Source organism: Nesoenas mayeri (assembly GCF_963082525.1).
Source record: "Nesoenas mayeri genome assembly, chromosome: 5".
Classification (NCBI taxonomy): domain Eukaryota; kingdom Metazoa; phylum Chordata; class Aves; order Columbiformes; family Columbidae; genus Nesoenas; species Nesoenas mayeri.
In genome coordinates this window covers 67,855,080-67,869,062 of record NC_137548.1, presented here as the reverse complement: position 1 = coordinate 67,869,062, position 13,983 = coordinate 67,855,080, and the positions used below count along the sequence as shown (strand labels likewise).

The 13,983-nt window shown below is 50.3% G+C and overlaps 1 protein-coding gene across 5 annotated transcripts in view; it reads right to left on the bottom strand.

Annotated features, from left to right (window-relative positions):
• The window catches only part of DAGLA (diacylglycerol lipase alpha), a 55,688-nt gene extending 49,267 nt beyond the window's left edge, over positions 1–6,421 (bottom strand). For all 5 annotated transcript variants that reach the window (XR_013922244.1, XR_013922245.1, XM_080346268.1 and 2 more), the window contains exon 1: positions 6,277–6,421. The gene's annotated coding sequence lies outside the window, so the exon portion shown is untranslated. The remainder of the gene's footprint in view (positions 1–6,276) is intronic.
• Between the last annotated feature and the right edge of the window lie 7,562 nt (positions 6,422–13,983).

Here is a 13,983-nt window from a genome sequence, read left to right as displayed (position 1 = left end):
CAAACTCAGGAGAGAAACCGCAAATTAACGCTGCTTCATTTTATTTTAAGGACGGAACTCATCCGTCATTCAGCAGAGCTAATGGGAACTTTCATACTTCCTCTGACAGGATCACGGGCACATTTCCCCCCCAAGCCAAAGGTTCCTATCTGAGCACCCTCGTTCAGCCGAGTGTTGTCATTAGTGGCTGGTGGATGCCATGGAGATGGTGACAAACAGCGGAACCAGACAGAACACGAGCACAACAAGGGCCCTGTGGTTTCAAAGGTTAAATCGGGCTGAGTGGCAACGCAGTCGCACGGGACCGGTGAAATAGGACACATCGTCTTCGCGGGGATGTCCTGGAATCAGACCCATCGCCGGGCTAGAAAACTCCACCATTTCCAGAAAGTCTGAGGCTGAAGTTCTTCAAAACTGCCTGGTGCCCTTTTCAAAGACGTCTGTGTTGTGTTCAACAGCAGACAAGCAATAAAGCGGCCGCTTAGTGGTCCGGAACCGTTTAGTGATGGAGAATTACACCGAGTTCACTCCATTTACTATTATACTGCTCACATCTGTGTCTTCCAATACCGGAATCTGAGCTGTGTTTTGGAAAAGGGAAAACATGCATTCTGGACACTGACAAAGACAAGCTGAGCACAAAGGGAAGTTCTTAGACTGCACTAGGTTGAATTTCAATGAAGAAAACTTTTAAATGGTCCTGACATGACAAAGAAATAGAGTTTGCAAGACAAGCCGGTAGAATCCCCTTCATTCAGGACAGCCACAGGCTGGCTGAGATGCTGCCAACTCCCCAGAGGCACCAGACTTGTTCTTATTTTATGGGAGGTGAAATAGTTAATTTCCCAGGAGAGAAAGCAGCACATTTTTGCAAGATCATCTGGCAGATCACATGGGGAAAGACAAACCTCCAGAAGCTCAGGCTCTGGAGCTGGAATCTATATGCCAAAACTACATGCAGGCTGTATGTATGGCTGTAACCCGCAGCACGCACAGTACACAGATCTCTGCCAAAAGACAAGCAGTGACATAATACTAAATTTCATTCTTCTTTCTAAAAGATGCAGAGCTGCGTAAATTCCAACTTGTAAGGGACGTGGAGCAGCGGATCAGATCTGAATGGAAACCTTGCAGAGTAGAAAGGCACTGGAGGGTTTTTTTATTCCCCATACCAGCCTCACCATTTCTATTGTACTTACTGCAATTAAACTATTAATATAACAGCAAGGTCTTGAATTTCCCTGTTCCTTCCTATTATCCCGTTCAATTATATTTAAGGTGGCCTGAGGGATTCACAATTTCATTTGCACAGTTGTTGTTCAGAAAATAGGAGCTTGTTGGGATCTAAACTGAAGATCTCTCAGGTCTGTGCTGATCATCGTATCTCTAGACCAACAAACCACAAAGAAACATATGTTACAAAAGGAAAAAAGACACGGCAGATGCTTAGAGCACCTATTTACTAATTACTCCTAGTTACCATAAACATGGTTTAAAACCATCTTAGCATGTCTTCACAAGAAAAGGAGAATTTCAAACCATTTCAGTATCAGCGAAGTCCCTGCTCTCCTTCAAAGAGTTACAAGCCCTTCAGTGTTGACATTCATCGTTTAGAACAAGTCCTTCAATGATGACATTCATCATTTAGATGCTCCAAGCAAATCTCGCACATCACAGGTCACCGAAATGTATGAAATAAGAAACAGCGGGAGAACAAACTCCTGAAAAGGATCATAAGGTTATGGAAATGGCATTGGTTGAAACAACTCAGCAGAAGACAAATTACCTCAGTGTTGGCCTCCTAGAAAAGTTGTACCGGGTTTTTATTGCTGCTTGCTGAATAGCAAGCAAGAATACAATGAAAACTACAATTTTTAAGGCTCTAGATCGCATCTCTTATCCTGATTTCAGGGAGAAATTCTTATTAAGGTCAAAGGCATCACTGAGGAAGCCACTTGTAGTTTGAACTTCGCACAAGGGAACAGGCAAGGCCGAGTTCCCACGGGGAACACCGCCAAAAGCCACGAATTCTCACACAATCCCATAGACTTTTGTAGCCAACCTGCGAGCAGAAGCTGCAAGTCCAGTGCAAGGAGGAGAATTTCCAGGGCTCTGCAGACACATGAGTCCTGTTAAAGCGGAATTCCTGTAAAAGCAGAAAAACTGGAAGCTTCGGGGTTAAGAGCCCACAGCGCAACTCCTGGTTGGCCGGGCAGCCCTGCTTGCCATGCGGATTTTCTGCTCTTGCTGCAAGGAAGAGGAAAAATAACCAGCAACCTTTTGTATTTCATCTTTTAGCTCCACGTCTTTCATGTGCATCGTTATCATTCTTTCAAGACGCAATGATGCTTCAAATAATTAAACAGTCCACAGTATTTTTGACTATTTTTTTAAGCAGATGAGTTTTGGCTCCATCCTTCTACACACTTAGTTTTATACTGAAGGTCAGATGAAGATACCAGGGACTGTGACTTGAACTCACACACCCCAACAAGCAGAATCCGAGTGCTGAGCATCTGCACCCCAGAGCCACGTGCGGAGCAATTGCTGCTGGAGGAAACAAATACATACATTGAATTATTGGAAAGCGGAGTGAGCTGTAGTAAGCAGGGTCAACTATGAGTAGATAAGCAACTCCCAGCTATATCTGTGCTCTTGAAATCAGCAGCAGTTTGATTTCAGTTGTTCAATGGGCAAACTTTCCCGTATCTTATCAAAATCGGGAAATTAATTTCAGTTTTTTCCATCTTAAAGGTTCAGAGCCGGACAAATACCGCACCTGGCAAATTTTCGAGATGTTTTTCCTCCGATTTCTTTTTGGAAATACACAAAGCAAAGCCTTCGCTTGACAGCCAAGGAATGGAGTAGAAGAGGAAGCATCACAGTGATTCCCACCCCCGCAAAACACATGCAGACATACATTTAAATTGCCATATCATGTATGTACAGTGCAGAATCCAGACAATAAGTCCAAAACTAACTTTGAGTTCAAAGCCTGATTGAGTCAGATAATCTATTCCAGCAAGAACGACCATCCCAGAGCCGTCCCCAGTTCCCAAGGGCCCATTTGTCACGCTCCCGCTGGCACAAAGGGCACTTTGATCAGCTCCTTCCCTGCTCTCCAAACACAGATAAAAATAGTTCTGCTCTCCCAAGAACCTCAATTGCTGTCTCTTTAAATGTAACTTCCTCCAGCTCCAGCGCCGAACTCGGCTCAGGATGTACTTATTCATCCTCTGGATCATTGTCAGACTCAGAGAGTCTCGTAGTTTTAACCAAGTATTATTTACTGCTACCGGGGTGGCCAAGCTGAGAAAGGGAATATTGTGTTTGCTCCGAGGAAAAGCAGGTGTGGGCAGACCCCTCCAATTAAAAGCTGCTTGTTCTAGAGCAGATATCAAAATATACAACTTTGCTACCCAAAGATAAAGTCTCCAACATCCTTCCCCTGTTTGGTTCTTGTGGGTCCCTTCCGGGCAAAATAATTGGTATTTATGTTGCTTTAAGGAGAGTTTTTAAGTCACAAAGGCTTGGAAGAAGTGCGTAAATCTGGTTTGCAAATCCATACAATTTTACGGCGACTCAGAAGGCAAAGTGACCTAGTTTTGATGAGCTAACTCCAAATTAATTCACTTCTAAGATGAGGCCGCACAGGAAACGCCCCCTGCCCGTTTTTACACTGGACATTATAAAATGCCATTAAACACCTGGACCTTCAGCACCCCGGGATTAAAGGTCACATCACAAATACAGATGCAGCCTGAACTTTACATGGATTACATGGCTGGATTTCCCATGGGAAATGCCAAAGGGTTTTACAGAGGGAATTAGAGGCAGGTGGGACTGATAAAAACACGTGGATCAAGCAGGTCTGTCAAAGGGCAGCCACATAGCTCCAGGTTTGTGTCTCCAGTCGCTGGTGGATGTATGTGGTGTTCAAGGGATACAGAAAAACCTCATCTTAGAACAAACAGGTAGATAAAGCACGAGGAACGTGACATTTATATTCCTACCCAAAGCCCAAAAGCGCATCCGTGTGGTCACATACAAAGTGGATTTTTTGGTCATAACTATTTGTTCACAGGAATTTTGACAACGTTTCATATAAAGTAAAACTCAGCCAAAATTTAGTACAACAAACACGCTGAGTAGCTGCTGAAGACAAGTCTCCTTGACACTTTCAAACAGTTTAATATCTACATTAATTCCTTTTTTAATGAAAAACACTGATGGGTATTTTAGTTCACCCTATTCCTCCTTATATATATTTTTTAACATAACTTTGTCACGGGAGGGATTATTTTCATCCTTCCCACTTTCCTTCCTGCAGCAGCACGTGTCTCAATTTTAACCGCTCAGAACATATCGTTGCACAACATTCCCCCTTAGGACACAAGATGAGGAACGGGTGGACACACAAGACTCGACTTTTGCGTGGCCCATTTCCCGCAACAACTGAGCAAACCGTCAGCAATCCCCGCTTCTCCGACTTCCAACTTGATTTGCCTATAGGAATCCGAAGGCTCTAACGCACCGCCTGAAGTTCAAATGGAATTCTGATCAGATCTGGTTTTACAGGTCAGTGCTATCAAGATCGGTGCCAGCAAATATATGTAATTCAAATATGTAAGTTGAGTCTATGGCATGTTATAGGAGTAAAAATTTGTACAAGAGACAGTAACTCCCAAGTCTGTTCTTTTATCTAAATACAAACGAAAGGGAAACATTTCTCCTCCTCCTTTCCGAAGGGTTCTGGTTACAGAAATTCCAGGCTCTATGCATTATTAACCACGTAGCGGGTGCTGTTCAAGTTCCCTGTCCCCGTTACCATTCCAGCCCGACACATCCAGCGGGCCAGGCAGCAACCTCATCAGTGGCTTTAAGAGCCCACTGAAACTTTTATGACACAGAAAGCTAACACCTAGGACAACAAATACCTTCCCCCAGATAATGTTTATCTATTTAGACAGCTCTCCAGCAGTGCCCAATAGATATTCCTTCCTCCTCAATCACAAAATAACCTCCTTAACGGTGTAGACGCTTCCCCACATATGTCACCTATGTCGTAAAACCGAGAGATTAAAGACTCTGCCTTTACAAAAGCCACTTCCTCCAATTTCATTATCTCTCAACCATGACTATTTTAAAACCACTCAGCCTGACCGCAGAGGCTCAGACACTTTCCCCATTCAACCAGAAGATGACACTCGGCGGGATGTAGCAACTCATCACCAGGTAACCTCACCGGGTTCCATCCTGGCCAGCGAGTCACCCCCTTCCCACCTGGCCAGAGGTTGTTCTTCCTTCCAGAACCATTTTCCTTAACGTGCAACTAATCCATCAAACAGATCTGCTGCTTTCTGCCCGCAACACTCGCGCGTCCCAGGAGCTGTGTGTATCAATCCTATCTTTGGCAACCAGCCGCTGTTTCCCACCTGAAGCCGGCTGCGAGCGCTGTCCCGCGTTCCGGCACCCACAGACTCCGCAGTCACCATTCCTGTATTCCAAGTGGCGACTGAAACCCGTCTCGAACACACACACAGGTACCAATTCCCAGAACGGGCACAGCGCGAATTCTGGCTGAGCAATGAATCCCTGCTCTAAGACCTCAAAGTGATAAATCATTAACTTTTACAAGCACGCGGGTCACCGTGACCCTAACCGGGGATTTCTACGCTCAGGGCTCATCCCCCACGGTGACGGATCCACTTTCAGTGCCACCTAAGTGCCTGAGACACGGGTCCCTGCGGAGAACTCGGGAAGGCTGAAGGAATCCATGTGTCACACCCACCCTCCGCACACCAGCAGCTTCTCCCGGACAATCAGCAACAGCCACCGATCCCCCGCACCGGGCGGTGCTGGCAGCCGAGCGCCAGCTCGGGCTGCGGACGCGGGTCCCAACTTCCCCCGCGGCCTGATGTGCTCCCCGGGGCAGAGATCGTCCCTTTCTACGGGGTGCAGGCCCTGCGGCTGGGAGGGAAAACCGCGGCCCCTGCGGAACCACCAGCCGCTCCCGCAGGCCAACGAGCCTCCCGCACCTGCTGGCCGCCTCCCGAGCGCGGCGGCACCGAACAAAGCCCCGGCCCGCGCCCCCGCCCGCCTCGCCCCCCGCAGCCCCCGCACCTGCCGCAGCGGCCTCCTCCCCTCCCGGCCCGCACAGCCCTGCCCTCCCGCCGCGGGGAAGGCCCCGCCGCTGCCGGGGGGAGCTGCCAGCCCACCGCAGGGGCCGGCCCGGGGCGCGGGGGTCGCCGCCGCCCTCCCGTTTTCCTCCCTCACCTCTTTGCCGCCGCCGCCAGCGCCGCAGGCCCAGAGTCGCCGCCGCCGCCACCGCCACCTCCATGCCGGGGGCCCGGCGGCCCCCCGATTCTCTAACACCGCCTCCGCCCGCGCAGGGGCCGCCCCCGCCCGTGCCGGGCCGCCCACTGCGTCAGCTTCGTAAGCGCCGCTACGCACCCAGCGGTCACCATGGCGACGGCTGGAGCGGCGGGTTGCGGGGGGGGGCGGAGAGCGTAAGTACGGGGGGCGGCAGCGCCCCCTGGCGGGCCTGCGGGAAGCGGCCGGTAACGTGTGGCCGCCCCCGCTCGCACCTCGGGGACACCCCAGCCTGGCCAGGGTCCCCTCACGACCGTCCTCCGCCTGTCCCCTGCCTGGGACCGGGGCCACAGCCCACCTGCTCCCGCTGCCAGCCCCCAGCCACGGGTCCACCCCAGCCTGTGGCAGCTGGACCCCCCCCACCCCCAGTCCCATTCCAGCAATGGGAGCAGCTCTATTCCCCCAGTGCAGCTCTGGCGCTGTCTTTTGGGGGAAAACTGGGCATAACTGGCTCCCCCAGCAGCCCTTCCCTGATTAGAGCCCCCAGCACAACACAGCAGCCTCTCCCACAGATCCCATCACCCACCACCCACACCCCTGGCACCCCCTTTTTCAGCCCCCAGCAACAGTTTATTATCACTAGACTTGAAATTTAATAACCTTTTTAATCAAAAGGCTTTGAAAACTATAACGTGACTGAAATGGAAATAAAGGTTTTTGTGCCTGTAACCCCTTGCAGCTCCACACGGCCCAGGCGGCTGCTGCTCTTTGACAATCCAAACGTGATTTTCTCCTGCTCACACCAACTTACCAACAGAAATCCTCAAAATGATGGACTCACCATAAGAAAACCTTCTCCTGGTTATGGCATTTGGGTGGGAAGAAGGACAGTGGTGTCCCTGGTCAAATACAGCAGCAACTTCAACGTAGCAAGTACCAAAGTATCAGCCAAGGACACCGTTTGGATGCTCTTATTGCAAAAAGCTAGAAAAGTAGGGAAAAAAAAGCCTCCTGTGGGTAGGAATCCATGTCCCAGAAAACAGTTAAGCCCATTCAGCAGGAGACAGCGGCATTTACCCATCTGGCCGTTCCTCCTTAAAGCAAGTAGAGCAGCCTTCAAATGGTCTGCTCAGTGATAGCGCTCTACCTTGAAAATAAAATAGCCTGACAGCATATAGGTGGTAGAAAAACACCCAGCAAAAGCTTTGAAGCTCTGGTGTTCATTTATGCTGAGGTCTTTGTATACTGCTCAGGCATAAAAAGCACACTCGCGCTCATTTTAAGTCCCTTTATCTTGCCAGGCAGGTGTAAAGTGGCCTCTGGTTTGGATGAAAAAGCTGGTGACAAATATAGGATTTTGGACAAATCATTTTATCTGTCGTGTGGCACTTCTAAGGGCCTGTTTGCTGCAATGGGGTGGGCAGAAACTCCTGGAAGCGCCGAAACCTGGAGAAAAAAGCAGCGAGAATCCCAGGAAAACTGTAAGTGATTATTTTATTTATGAAAACACAACCAGTAGCTGCCCAAGGCTTTTGATTCGAATGGTGGCATAGAGTACATAGCAGCCCGGATCCTGCCAATTAGTGCGCACAAGTCATCACAGGCAATTAGCCTCATAGAGCTGGGGTTTTCTGCTTGCGAGCAGCCCCAGCTGTCCGTATCTAACCCAGCTCCGCAAAAGAATAAAAGAACTGGTTAAAAAGGACCAGACCATGTTTATAGCACAGCCACAGAGCGCACCCCAGCTCTCAGCACTTCTTTCCAGCTTCTCTATGGCAGTGACACAATTTACCAACAAATTTGGACCCGGTTTAGTGTAAGACTGTTTCCTTCACACTCCCTCAAGTGTTAAGCAAAGGACTTAACACCCCTTGGAAATCCCCCAGCGCTGCCCTCGCGCGAAGGGCATTGCCCGGTATCACTGCAGGGGCGGCTGGTAAAGCACTCGGGGTAATAAATGCTTGCCAAGAAAAAAGAAATAAAAACTGCATGATTAAGAGATTAATGGGAAGGCATGGCAAGAGATGGGATGCTCGCCAAGCCCCTGAGAGCCATTTTAGCCTTGTTGAACCTCGTCCCCACCTACACCCTCTGCAGCAAAAAACATTAATGTACAAGTTTCCCAACCTGGGGAAAAATGGAAGATTTTGGTTTCGAGCGCCCAGGGCAATGAAGGGGAGATGAACACACATCAGTGACAAGCCCTGTGTCTTGGGAGGGATGTAGGAGAGCAGAGTTACAGCAGCAAAGACACATATATCAGCCAGTTATCACAGTGGATAGCTCAGATAATGCCTGTTGGAGGGCACTTTAACGCTGCTTTATGTCCTCTCCATCAGGACATCACCCCTGTCGACACAATAAAACCTTCAGCAGCAATGCCAGCTTCATAAATTGCCAGCGCTCACCATTCCCTTGGACTGTTCTGCGCTGGTTTGGCTGCAGAATAACCCCAGAACACAAGTGCGGAGGGAATTTCTTTGGCTTTTTACGCTGGAATGTGTTGGACCTTGGCCACACAGGTATTGCCCAGAGCTGCGCTGTCACCATGCCATGGAATCATCCACATCAGCTCTCCAGGACAAGAGAAAAGTCCAGTTCGCTGTAGGAGGGATGTGATCAAAGAACCCACCCAGCTCCACCGATCTTGGTGGCCTGAGGAAAACCAGTGGGATTTTGGGGGTTGAGGATCACGTTCTCCTAAACCTAGAAGCAAAACCAAACCTCTCTCCAGGAAAACTGGAAAAGTAACAAGGCTCTGCAATGTGAAAAACCCAGGAGCTGTCAGCCACCAAAAATAGCTGTGAACATGGGAAGCTTTTTATTATTATTATTATTATTGGGTTTGTTTTAGTTTCCGCCGCCCCCAAGCACAGCACATCCAATCTCTCTGCTCTCCAATGCTGCTCCTGCTCGCCTCCCAGGCAGAGCCAGACACTTCGTTACTCCCATGCTAACGAGCCCCTCTCCTCCTCAACCCCCATCCTGCCAGTCTCCCTGAACCGCTCCACAAGCATTACAATAAAATCATAATATATTAACAAGCCTACATAGGATTTTCTGAGAGCACATCAGCCTCCTCGACACAGCGGTTCAGACATCCAAGCCCCGCAAAACCCCAAAGCGGGGTGATCCCCATCACCCCACAGCAGCTGCAGGCGCTGTGCCAGGTTTATCTCTATTTCCCTGCAGGCTAAAACCGCCTTGAGATGGCTTTCTGCATTAACACAATCTCTCGCCACCAAACCGTCATCCCACAGCTTCTTCCAGGCGCATGCATCGGGGAAATAAAGCCATCGCTTTGCTGCGGGTGACAGCTGCTCTGCAGAGGATGCTCGAGCAGAGAGCCCGGGCTCCAGCCTTGCAGAGCACCCTCCGGGTGAGGGGTGCGGCTTTACGTGGCTATATTAGAATAACAGAATCATTTTTGGGTGGAAAAGCCCCTCAGGATCATCAAGTCCAACCGTTCCCCCACCCCTGTCCCTGCCCCATGTCCTGAGAACCTCATGTCCGTCTGTCCAGCCCTCCAGGAATGGTGACTCCAGCACTGCCCTGGGCAGCCTGTTCAATGCCCCACAGCCCTTTGGGGAAGAAATTGTTCCCCAGATCCAACCTAAAAATTCAAAGGGGTGACTGCACCAAGCGCCATGGCGAGGTGTTTCTGTAGTTCTCAAAGGGAGGGTCACTGGGGACAGGACATGACCAAAAATGAACAATAAACCTCAATATTCCCTTTAGAAACAAACACCCACCACCTCTGGCTCTCTCAGGAATGTCAGTCAACCATATTTCACAGAAAAGCACCACGGAATCAGAGGAACACCACGCTGAGCTTCCTTCAGGCAGTGCCAGATATAACCAGAATTTGGGAAGTACTTCTAAAAACCAAAGCCACAGGGATCCCTGCACCCTGTCCCCATCACATCGAGCACAAAGTGCCTGTGTTTGCCACCCAAGTCCTTTGTTATCCACCAGATCTCCCCAAAAACCTTCTCTGCCTTGATGCCTGCAGGAGCGGCTGGGATCCCACCACACAAAGCCACCAGCCTCCCAGACTGTCCCCTTTGTCACCTCCTCCCCGTCCCCCGCACCACAAAGCTCCCAAGGCAGGGCCCAGCAGATGCTGATGCCCCCACAGCAGGACCAGCTGCTGCAGATAAACAGCATTACTCAATTCTTAACTAAAAATCACTGTTCTGAGGAAGATGCTTCTACTGTGCTCAGCGTGTTTGCAAAAAATCTGCCCCCTCCTGTGTAATACAGCTCATCAGTATTTTACAGGCGTATTTACAGCTGGGGACAAACACGGGCTCCCACCACTCAATGCAAACTGGGTGCCTTGTCCCCCATTCTTGCCTTTTGGAAAGCAAGAGGTTGGTCTAACATGGGGCAGCCCAGGATTTGCTCATCACCCACCCTGTGTGCCTGAACCCCCCCGAAACAGGTTCCTTCCCACTGCAAGCTCAGGCTCATTTCAGAGATGGGACCTCTCCGGCACATAGTAAACACATCCGTGTGCACACGTTATTTTCCCGGCCTCCACAGAAAGCCTAGAAACGGTTTCTCCTCCAGGTTGCATTTGGTAATTCAGCGCAGCCCTTGCTGCTAATGATTCCAAGCACAAACTCATCCTCCAGCTGCTTTTCTAAATTTGTGCCAGATCTAACTATGGAAGCCAAGCCTCAAAGACTTGCTATAAATCCCGCCAGCGCTTCCCCCCCCACCAAGGACATTATCCAGCATTACCCAAGCTGTGACTCTTCAAGCCCAGAAATTTCTCACTGGTAAATAGCCATCTCCACTGAAGAGGAACATTAAATAACCTTTCACTGGAGTTCTCTCCCTGCTGCTGAGGCTGCTTAAGCAAAGCTCAGGGCTTTTTTCCTGCCCAGCAGCTGCAGGTGGCATCTCTATCAGAGTGAGTGGTTAAATCAGTGCTCTGGGCTCTTGGTACATTTGCCATCATCCTCCAGCACTGTCACACGCTCCCTCTTGGACAAACCCCTCATTCTCAGCCCTGTGCTAAAGTTTGCTTGTTTCTTTTGCCTTGGATTGTAAAGCCTCATAGTTTTGCAGGAATAAAAAAGCATAGGAGTGAACCCTAAAGGCTCAGAGGGGAGAAAAATGCAAACCCCATTCTGAGGACCTGACTCATGATGTTGTGTTTGCAGTGCTGGCAGCCCAGAGGCCACAGCTTCATCCCAGCATTGCCTAATTTATGTGCAATAATATGTCATTTTCTTTATCTGCTTGACCCCCCCACCGAATTCCTGCATGCTCTCTTATTCCTCCTCACCGCCCACCCTTCAAATGCCCCTGGCTCCATCCTCCTTGCTAAAACCTCTTATGGAAGGAGAAGCTCCAGCCCAGAAATGAATCAGGATTTATAACGGGATTTTTGAGGGGTGTGGGATGTGCTCACCCCCGCAAGCCGGAGAGCTGGCTCCGTGGGACTCGGTCAGGTGGCATTAACACAGCTTCATCGCGGAGGAACGCTGGCCGAGATAGCAAACCGGGAGAATTCGCCCCAAGAATGAGCTGCATCCCGCTCGGCAGCAGCTCGCTAACCCCTGTGACGGGAATCGCTGCAGCAGGAGCGGGGAAATTTACGGTTCAGCTGTGTTGTGCCTGTCAGTGCGAGAGAGGAGCGCTTGGAGAGAGCAGAGTCTGCCTCCTCTCACCGAGCAGCACCTGCAGCCTCCCAGGCTCTCTAGAAAGCAAGCAGGGCTGTTAATTCCACTGGGGGATGCAGGGAATGCCATCTCTCCCCATTTGCCACACCTCTGGACATCTGTCAGACGCAACCAAAAATCAGCAGCCGGAGCCAGGGCACTTGGATAATTTAATTATTAGGCCAAAAGTGCTCCGTTCTCAAGAACCTTGCGTTCATGGTGCGTAGCAGGACGGACGCAGTTGTACTGAACCGGGAGGTTTCGCATTAAAGATTCCTCTCTGGCTCCTTTCCCACTCCTCGCAGCAGGCTGCAGAGCCATCCCTCCCTTCTCCGGGACCTCAAAGACCTTTCTGACCCACTTGGCTCCAGCCCAGCTCTGAAATGCCATAGGGGAAGCCTCTGCTCCCGCCTGGAGACCATTTCCCATTGAGATCCTCCTCCTCCTGGCATTAGAGCACCGCTCCTCCACAAAGCAGTGCACGGAGGGGTTGGGATCACAGCCCATGGGCTTCGGAGCAAAGCAGAGGTTGCTACAAAGACCAATATCCCGGAATAATTATCCTTCCAGAGAAACTCCCAGTTTTCCTCTTGCAAACAGCAGGTCCCTTTTGTACAAGGCCATGAAACACAGCAGAGCATCCTCCCTCAAATACAGGTTGTTGCAGCAGCAATTGAGATGCCACCACAGTGTCCAAGTCTCCAAGATGCTCTGATTTTTTTAGTTTTGGTGGGTCTCTCCCCCCAGCAAGACATGCAGGGCAGTTTTTGGTTTTATGGCACACTAACACCCTTCTCCCTGCCCATGGTATTGCATGCATCCAGGTGGCCTCTAGAAGCTTCGCTCCTCACCCATAACCCATTTTTGATGGAACAAGAGCAGCATAAACCAGGCTGGTCCTTCCTCATGCATCTTTGGGTCAAACCACAGCAGAGGACAAAGCAGGAAGAGATATATTTAAGCAGCAAGGATGAAGCAGCAGACGTGCTACATCCCCAGGGGTGTTGGGTTCCTCTGCAGGCTCGTGCCAGGGAGCAAAGGCACCACAAGGAAGGATGAGTCTGAACAGACAACACTAAATGCTGTGTTGGCCGTGCCCAGAACAAAGCAGAGATGCTGAGTGTCCAAATGTTGGGAGATGGGGCGCTGGGACCACCCTGAGCCCCAGCTGTGCACATTCCCCTCGGCTGCTGCAGTGTAAGCTATTTCATTCTGGAAGTCCCTTGCTCAGTACCCACATCATGAGCCAGCACATGAACACGTGCCACAGCTCCAAAACTCCAAAGTCTCTTCCCCAAGAACTACTATTTAATCTTCACCCTGCAGGTCGGAGTCGAAATGTGCTGGGGACATAAATAACGTTAATTCCCACCCCCTGTGCAGCCTCAAAAATCACGACACAGGCTGAGGAGGCAGCACATGGATCGGGATGAGGGGGAAGGAGAAGGAGCTGGAAAAGATCAGGCTCCAAAGAAATAGCCAGCAGGCAGGCGCAGAAACCAGAGCCCGCCCAGAACGTGAGTGAACACGGAGCCTGTCACAACACAAACGTGTCCCCTGCGTGGGAGGGCAGCACGTTCCTAGGTGAGGAGCCTGTGTGACAGTGACAAGCAAGAGGGATGATCCAGAAAGCCAAATAAAAGGAATATAAGAGTGTCTGGCCATCAGGAGCTGCTTCAGATACTTAATGAAGGAGAAAAGGACGAGCGGTTGCTAAGGGAAGTGGGACAGATGGGCTGGCACACAGAACTTGCTGACTCTTGGAGACTTAAAACTCTTTTTTTGGGGGGGTGCAGGGGAGAGGGAACAAATAACGCAGCAGCACAAGCGCGAAGATGACCGCTTGTCCCTTCCCTCCGCCTCCCCATGTCAGGGCAGATCAGCTCAGAATGAAGAAAGGTCACACGAGCGGCAGGAGACAAATGCGCTTGCACATCAGCTCACCCAAAGCAATCCCCGCCATCGTCCTGCTCCTTGTCACCAGAGGCCACCAGCGCTG